Source organism: Triturus cristatus, chromosome 7, assembly GCF_964204655.1.
Source record: "Triturus cristatus chromosome 7, aTriCri1.1, whole genome shotgun sequence".
In the NCBI taxonomy this organism is placed as follows: Eukaryota; Metazoa; Chordata; class Amphibia; order Caudata; family Salamandridae; genus Triturus; species Triturus cristatus.
In genome coordinates this window covers 1,867,582,224-1,867,591,309 of record NC_140590.1, presented here as the reverse complement: position 1 = coordinate 1,867,591,309, position 9,086 = coordinate 1,867,582,224, and positions in this window count along the sequence as shown.

Below are 9,086 nucleotides of genomic sequence, written 5' to 3'. Positions count from 1 at the left end.
GGGCCGTCACTGTTCGGAGAGGGATGGCCTCAGGGTATCGGGTGGCATGATCGACCAGGACGAGGATGAAGCGATGTCCTTGGGAGGTTCGGGGGTCCAGGGGCCCCACGATGTCGATCCCCACCCGCTCGAACGGGGTGTTTACTATTGGAGAGGGCTGGAGAGGGGCTTTGACTTTTCCCCCACTCTTCCCGCTGGCTTGGCAGGTCGGGCAGGTGCGGCAATGATTGTCCACGTCCTTCCGCATTCGGGGCCAGTAGAAGTGGGTCACCAGGCGGCTGTAGGTTTTGTCTTGTCCCAGGTGCCCGGCGAGGGGCACATCATGCGCCAGATTGAGGAGGAAGTCTCAGAATCGGAGGGGGACCACCAGCACTCGGCCGGCCCCCAGTTCTGCGGTCTTCTGCTCGCTGTAGAGGAGGTCATTGTCCCAATAGACCCAGTGGGTCCCCGTTTGTTCTCCGGTGGCCTGGGTGGCTGCTTGCTGTCGGGTCCCTTCGAGGGAGGGCCAGGCTTTCTGTTCTTGGCGGAACTGCTCCCTGGTGGGGCCACCTTCTTGGCGCCATTGGGCGAGTTCGGGTAGGTCGCCGAACGCGGCGATCTCATCCGGGGAGGTTTCTGGCGGCCCGGACTGAGCATCGGCTTTTTCTTCGACGGAGGGGGGTGGCGGTTCGGGCCACTCCGGCTCTTCGGGGGGAGCAGGTATGCTCGGCTGGATGGCCCGGGCGGTCGTGGACCTGGTGGTTGCGCAAACCCACTCGGGCAGTCCCAGCATTCCCAGATGCTCTCGACGCTCGACGTGGGCCCAGGGGGAACTTTCCAGGTCATTCCCCAGGAGGCAGTCTACGGGGGCGTCGTCGCGGACGGTCACCTTCAGCATGCCCGACACTCCCCCCCACTCGAAGGGAATCCGGGCCATCTGGCACAAGCTCTCGGTGTTGTCTGCCGACCGGACGGGGCACAGTACGTTAGGCATGATCTGTTCGGGGGTCACCAAGTGGCAGCGGACGGCTGTCACGCTGGCTCCGGTGTCGCGGAGGGCTTCGGCCCGGCGTCCATTAATGGTGACCCACTGTTGGTACTTCTGGGTGTTGCTCGGGATGGGAGCCCGGGGCACCATGTGCCGGCTGCCCAGGCATACCAAGGTCATGGCGGCGGGTTCCCATTCGGTTGGCTCTGCGTCGTCGTTCTCTTCATCTTCTCCCCCTTCTCCCAGGGCCGCTGCCGCCAACTGGCGGGGGGGTGGCCCGGTGGTCCCGGCTCGTCGGTTCACGGGGCAGGTTGGGTCACTGGCATAGTGCCCTGGCTGTTGGCAGTTGTAGCACGTTACCGTCGGTCGAGGCCCTGGTCGGGCTAGGGGGGTCCCTCTTCGGGCGAGGGACGGGGACGTGCGGTTCGGGGGCAGTCCCCAGGGAGCACTCCGGGGCGGCCCTGCTGGAAAGTCTCTGTTCCGGTTCGATCCCCCTCCTCCGCCGCGCTGGCGGGGGGCCCCGGGTTGTTCCGCTGGTACTCCCCCATCGAGTTCCGAGGGACCCGGGTGTTCACCCATCGATCGGCCTCGGCGGCGAGCTTCCGCGGCTCGGTCAGCTTGCTGTCGAGGAGGTGCTGTCTCAGCTCGATGAAGCAGTTGTTGGAGAGGTGATCCCATACAATGAGGTCGAACAGCTGTTCGTAGGAGGTGACTTTGCTGCCCTTGATCCACCCTTCCAGGGCTCTGCTGAAAAAGTCTACGTATTCCACCCAGGTGGTACCGGGGAGCTTCCTGCAGTCCCGGAAGCGCTGGCGGTACATCTCTGAGGTGAGACCATAGCGGGTGAGCAGGGCCTCCTTCATATGGTCATAAGAGGTCATCACTGCGTCTGGGAGCTGTAGCAGGGTGTCTCTGCCTTCGCTGAGGAACCGTCCCCATAGGCCGGCACCCCAATCTTTCCGGGGTACCCGATGGGCAGTCATGGCTACCTCGTAGGCCTTGAACCATTGTTGGATGTCGTCGTTCTTGTAGTACTCTTTGACGACATCCTTGGGGATATGTACTTTCGCCTCGGCCGGCGGAGGGTTGTCCCTGTTTCCGGGGGTGCCGGTCTCTCCATTTTTGGACTTAATTTCAAGTTCTTTAAGGCCCCGCTCATGCTCGAGGGTTAGCCTCCTCTCTTCCAGTTCTCGGTGCCGTTTTTTCTCCTCTATTTCTTCTTGCAACCGCAGTTGCTCTAGGGCCAATTTCTTTTCTGCTAGTAGGAGTTCGCCGTCCAGGCGGAGTCGGGCGAGCTCTAACTCGTGGGTCCGGAGCCTCTCCCGTTCTTGCATCTCTTCCGGGGAGAGGCCGGTCTCCCTGCTAGTTCTTCTCCCATCTGCTGGGGCTGTGGCTGGTTGCTGGTGCGCGCTTGGCACCGGGTTTTTTTCGGTTTGGGGGGAAGCCGCTTCGGGCTCGACCCAGGCCCTTAGGGCTTTCTGCAGGTCTTCTTTTGTGTTTAATCCGGTGGTCGCGATGCCTTTGTCTTTACAAAACTGTTTTAGTTCCTTATGGGTATATTCCTCCAACCGTTCTTGTTGGAACTCCGCGGTTGGGGTGGTCTCTTGGTTGCTCATAGTTATCCTGTGTCTGGGTAGGTAGTGGGTGAGTTACTCGCTGTACGATTTGCGTCAGGCTCGGATCGCACCGCTGGCCACCAATGTTAGAAGGGCGACCTCCGGGGAGTCAGATGGCGTCGGACTGACCACCCCGAGAGGCACCGTTCCGTAAGGAAGTAGCCGAGCGCCGCTGAGAAGCCTCCTGGGCGAGGTCCTTCTCCTAGGATCGTACAGCCAAGTAATCCCCTCCCACCACAAAGGGACACAACCAGGGTATCAATGCTCACAAGTCGTTTATCAGAATTAAAGGTAGGTCTCCGTGGCAATATTTACAGGCGGATCAAGGGATCCAAAAGAGTCTCAGGGTTTGGTTAGGAACGGGGGTAGCGGGACAGTCTCAGTATCAGCCCGGGACGTCGTCCGCAGGGTTCGAGGGGTCGCTTCGGTGAGGTCGAGCCGCGACGAGGTCAGCAGGGCTCCGGTGGTGGCTTCAGTGAGGTCGAGCCGCGACGAGGTCAGCAGGGCTCCGATGTTCCGTGAGGGTCTTTTTCTCAGCAAGGGGGAGCCGCGACGCAGTCAGCAGGGCTCGAGTTCTTAGTTCCAGGCAATGAGTCTCCCTCCGTAGGGTCAGCCGCGATCCGATCAGCAGGGCTCTGGACTCCAGGATACAACTGCTGTTGTGGTTGTGGGCTGCCCCAGATATATGGCTGGAGCCCTTTGATGTCCGGACCCTCGCGCCTGGGGGGCCGGAGGGGCCGGGATGAGAGAGTCCAGACACCCAGCGGGGGGGTGGAGCCATCGCCCAGGGAGGCCGGAGGCCGTCCGGACCCAGGTGTCGGGGGCCGGCGGGAGGCCCCATCGAAACTTCCCTCCTCTGGGATCTGTGGAGTGGCCACTCGACCCCCTTGGGTCGGGTCTTGGCGCATCGATGTCGGGGCTTCGCAGGGATCGAGGCCCGGGCAGGCCGCGTCGCGAAGGCTGGTGCGGGTAGCGGGGTACAATCTCGGGGGGCCCGAAGTGTTGGGGTTGCCCCCGTTTGGTCTGGTAGGAGGGTTCGGGACCACGCCACGAGGCCGGGTCCAACAGGAGGCCCCTGCTCTCGAGATTTGGCCAACCTGGCAAAGGATTTCTTGCACTATTACCTCCAGAGACAGTTCTCGGTGACGGCGAATACCTTCCCGGACTGCAGAACACGGTTGCAGATTGGAACTCCAGGAACTTTTCCGATTCCAGCGACTGGCGACTGGATCGGGCAGTCTTCCTGACGTTGATGGACAGATGGGGTCCTTGCAGTCTCGACCTCTTTGCCTCACGTCTGAACCATCAACTTCTGCGGTTTGTGAGCTGGAGACCGGACCCGGAAGCTTCAGCAGTGGACGCTTTTCTCCAGAATTTGGAGGGCGCAAGCTTGGTTCCCGACGCTGATGGAACTGTCATGGGATTGTCCAATACGGTTGCCATCATTTCCGTCTATTCTCAAGAACCCCCAAGGGGACCTTCATCCTCTCGTGCTCCAGGGACACTTGCATTTCATGGCATGGAGGATTTCAGGGGTCGCTGGAAAGACAAGCAACTTTCAGCAAACGCTGCAGACCTCATCCAGCAGGCATGGGCATCAGGTACGGTCAAGCGATATCGCTCGGCTTGGAGACGATGGCATTGTTGGTGTATGGAGAGACATGTTGATCCCATATAGGCAGGAGTTACACACAATCTAAATTTCCTAGCGCAGCTGTCCCATGAGGGTCTGGCTTATCGAACGATTAATTATTTTCGCTCAGCCATCTCTGCAGGACATTGTGAGATTGATGGTAAACCAGCGGGCGAACATACCTGGGTTTGTAAGTTGATGAGAGGCATCAGACTTTCTAAACCTCCAGAGCCTAGATATTCGGGGCTGTGGGATGTTAGTCAAGTTGTGCGACTTCTCTTGGATTGGAAGGATAACCAATATCTGTCCCGGAAGGAGTTGTCAGCTAAACTAGCCATCCTTCTATGCCTCATTTCTTGTAAATGAGTTTCTGATGTTATGGCTCTGGACATCATGGCACGGGTATTTACCCCAGAAGGGGTCACTTTTTCTATCTCTCGACGAACGAAGACCAATACCAGGTCAGTATCTTATCCGTCTTTCCTGAAACATCCTAAGCTGTGTGTGGTCAGGTGCATAAAAGCGTATGAGGAATTGACCTCAGAGATCCGTCCTCCAGGGGAGAGGCAATTGCTTATCACCTTGCAGAAACCTTTCAGGGCGGTTTCCTCCCCTTCCATTGCTAGGTGGGTACGATGGATTATGTCGGAGGCCGGTGTGGATGTATGGAAATTCGGTGCACATTCCACAAGAGGTGCTATGGCGTCAAAAGCCATTCAGGTAGGTGGTAGATTGGAGGATATTATGAATGCGGCTGATTGGTTGTCTGATTCTACCGTCAAAAAGTTTTATTTTAAACCAATTTCGGAGGCGGCGTCCCTGGTTGTAAGTAAGCTTTGAACATGCATAATCCTTGCCTCCGTCCTGCCATAGAATGAAACATTTCCTAGCTAACGAGAAGGAAAGTTTCAATTCTATTAAGGACTAGGAGGCGAGGATTATCCCTCCCTTAGATCCTTTCTCCGAATCTCTTCTCTCCCTGGAGTCTTCGTTTTCAGTAAGTTGTGACTTCGGATAGATTTGTGGAGATATTATGAATGTCACTGAAATTTGATACTGTGCTTCTCAATTAATTGTTGATTTCATGTTTATCTTGCTAAAGAAATGTCAATTTTAATTGAATCCTCAAATTGTCGATAATTAGATTTTTCTATATAGTGTCCTTTATTCTCGGTCAATGTGAAAGTTTCAGTATACGGAAGAACGGGATAACAGAAGTGTTTCTGTGTTTCAGGAAATGACCAAAAGTTTGAATGAAACAATGGCCCAGCTTAACCTCCTCCAGTGAAGAAGAGGAAGTGGAAGGGACGTCATGATACTATATACTATGGACTGTGATCTGATTGGGCTATGGTTGCCTTGGGGACTACCCCCTCTATGGTTCATGGGCTGTGTAGTCCTTTGTTTACTGTTGGTTTTGTTACTTTTTTCTTTGAACTGCTATGCAAATAAAGTGAAGAAAAATCTGCATAATCTTCGCCTCCTAGACCTTAATAGAATTGAAACTTTCCTTCTCGATAGCTAGGACATTTTTCATTCAACAACACCCCAGTTCTATTAAACTACGGGCTCCGTGGCAAAGTGTGGGAGCGCCTCCTCCATACTCACATATTCCCCAGAAGGTCAGCGTGGAAATATCGCCTTTGGGGCGCCCATCCACTGCCATGATATGTTGCAACACTACGGCAGCGGACGGGGACCCGATAGGTGATATCGCTATGTTGACCTTCTGACGAATGTGTGATTGTGGAGGAGGTGTCCCCATACTTTGCCACTGAGCCCGTAGTTTACACCCGTTAGTCTTACACAGTGGTTGAAACATGTTGGTAATACACAGAGTTTAGGTCATGTGATCCATTGCATTTCGCTATATGACCTATTTGTTTTTAGTGATTTAAAAATTCCAGAGGTACTCGTAGAATAAAGAATACTTTGAGTATACTTCTAGGTATAGTTTATATCCATTCTTGCCCCAAAAAAGCTGGACTTAGTGTATTGTCCTGAGCATAGATTTGTAAGAACTCCCAGGGTTAGATTAGCTTCCCGCGGTTGAGTCTGCCAAGTGGGCATTGTTCCTACCCCAGTGTGAGAAGTCGTCAAATAATGAAGCATGCCTCGATAAGTTGGGGGTGAGACAACCTCTCAAATCTTTTGATGGCCGAGAGAAGCCAAAAAATCAAAATAGGGATTACTTGGTTCTAAACTTCCCCTAGTCCTTTATCGTGTGTGTATAGCTTTTGGAGGATAGACTTGAGGTGATACCTCCCTTACTCTCCCGATAAGGTTTTACTGCTGGACACATTCTCTAATTTTTTTTGTGCAAGTTTTTTTATAGCGCAAACTTGACCCGAAGTTATCAGAGCGCTTTATATGAGTACCAATTGCATTCCAGACAGACACATTAATTTCTAGGCACTGGAGATTAAATCATTTGCCGAGAATCATAGGATATTTGAGCCTCCCGCCGGATTCTAATCTGGTTCCCCAGCTTCAAAGTCTGCTGCCCTAGCCGTTAAGCCACATCCTCTGCCTATAAATGTTCCAGCATATACTAGTAACCAGCCTCTCCCTTGAGGACTGGCCTTCACATACACCCCACGCCCATCCTTCACAGGTCAGGTGACCCTACCAATGAAAGAGCCCGAGTGCACCTGCTCGAGGCCGGTTCAGTAACTACAGGCACTGTGTCGGTGTCCCTCATTTACTAGTGGGTGGGCCTAGGGCCAGCGTGATTACAATGGCGACGAGGGGGTCGTCATGCGTGCTGTGCAGCCTCAACTGCCATGCTGCGGTAGGAAAGCATCAACCTTGTCGCTGTAGCCCGCCCGGGGTAGTGGGTACATCACCCCTAGAAGAGGGGAAGCCATCTCCTCGCCGTGGAAGAGGAGGTAGAAGAGACAGTTCATCTCTTACACCTTGCTGCGCCGGCTTCCACCTGCCTGACGAGACTGTATGATGTGGCGGGCAGAACAAAGTAATGGTAGCGCGACCACCAGTGTGCTGATGCCCAAGGTGCCCTGGCACATGAGAGGGTGATGGGGCCTGCACCATATTAAGTCGCCAGGTAAGAAGCAACAATAAGCTAAACCTGTCCCAGTAGGAGAGAGAAGCATGCCACCTGACGCCTCCCTGCTGACACTGCAGCCCGTGTACAGACACCGGCCTGCTTCCTACGCCGCAATTGCAGTGCAATGGTGAGAGGCGTGCCAAGGAGGGCACCAGCAGCTGACCGCGGCTCCCGCCAGCAGGGGGGACTATGGAAACAGCCCCTCTTGGGCACGAGGAGCGCTACAGCGAGCACAGTGCACCTCAAACTCAGGAGCCACCCTGAACACTGCCAGCCCTTAGGGAGCCCGCACCCAGCTCTACACATGAGCGGTGCAGAGGCCCCGAGGGGCCCCACTTGCAGGTGTGTGGATCAGCCCGCAGCTGCTTCCATTAGGGGGCGTCACTTCTGTAGATATTGGGCCAGCGCCCACAAAGACACGGCCTGCACACTTAGAAAGTTGCTGGGGCCCATGTTTAAAGAGGAGGCAGCAATGTGTGCCTTGCAGGGGAAGCCTGCCGTGGCCCGAGAGCGGAGGTGGCTGCAGTGTGTGCCTTGCAGGGGAAGCCTGCCGTGGCCTGAGAGCAGAGGTGGCTGCAGTGTGTGCCTTGCAGGGGAAGCCTGCCGTGGCCTGAGAGCAGAGGTGGCTGCAGTGTGTGCCTTGCAGGGGAAGCCTGCCGTGGCCCGAGAGCAGAGGTGGCTGCAGTGTGTGCCTTGCAGGGGAAGCCTGCCATGGCCTGAGAGCAGAGGTGGCTGCAGTGTGTGCCTTGCAGGGGAAGCCTGCCGTGGCCCGAGAGCAGAGGTGGCTGCAGTGTGTGCCTTGCAGGGGAAGCCTGCCGTGGCCCGAGAGCAGAGGTGGCTGCAGTGTGTGCCTTGCAGGGGAAGCCTGCCGTGGCCTGAGAGCAGAGGTGGCTGCAGTGTGTGCCTTGCAGGGGAAGCCTGCCGTGGCCTGAGAGCAGAGGTGGCTGCAGTGTGTGCCTTGCAGGGGAAGCCTGCCGTGGCCTGAGAGCAGGGGTGGCTGCAGTGTGTGCCTTGCAGGGGAAGCCTGCCGTGGCCCGAGAGCAGAGGTGGCTGCAGTGTGTGCCTTGCAGGGGAAGCCTGCCGATGCCCGAGAGCAGAGGTGGCTGCAGTGAGTGCCTCGCAGGGGAAGCTTGCCGTGGCCTGAGAGCAGAGGTGGCTGCAGTGTGTGCCTTGTAGGGGAAGCCTGCCGTGGCCTGAGAGCAGAGGTGGCTGCAGTGTGTGCCTTGCAGGGGAAGCCTGCCGTGGCCCGAGAGCAGAGGTGGCTGCAGTGTGTGCCTTGCAGGGGAAGCCTGCCGTGGCCCGAGAGCAGAGGTGGCTGCAGTGTGTGCCTTGCAGGGGAAGCCTGCCGTGGCCCGAGAGCAGAGGTGGCTGCAGTGTGTGCTTGCAGGGGAAGCCTGCCGTGGCCTGAGAGCAAAGGTGGCTGCAGTGTGTGCCTTGCAAGGGAAGCCTGCCGTGGCCCGAGAGCAGAGGTGGCTGCAGTGTGTGCCTTGCAGGGGAAGCCTGCCGTGGCCCGAGAGCAGAGGTGGCTGCCGAGAGCAGAGGTGGCTGCAGTGTGTGCCTTGCAGGGGAAGCCTGCCGTGGCCCGAGAGCAGAGGTGGCTGCAGTGTGTGCCTTGCAGGGGAAGCCTGCCGATGCCTGAGAGCAGAGGTGGCTGCAGTGTGTGCCTTGCAGGGGAAGCCTGCTGTGGCCTGAGAGCAGAGGTGGCTGCAGTGTGTGCCTTGCAGGGGAAGCCTGCCGTGGCCTGAGAGCAGAGGTGGCTGCAGTGTGTGCCTTGCAGGGGAAGCCTGCCGTGGCCTGAGAGCA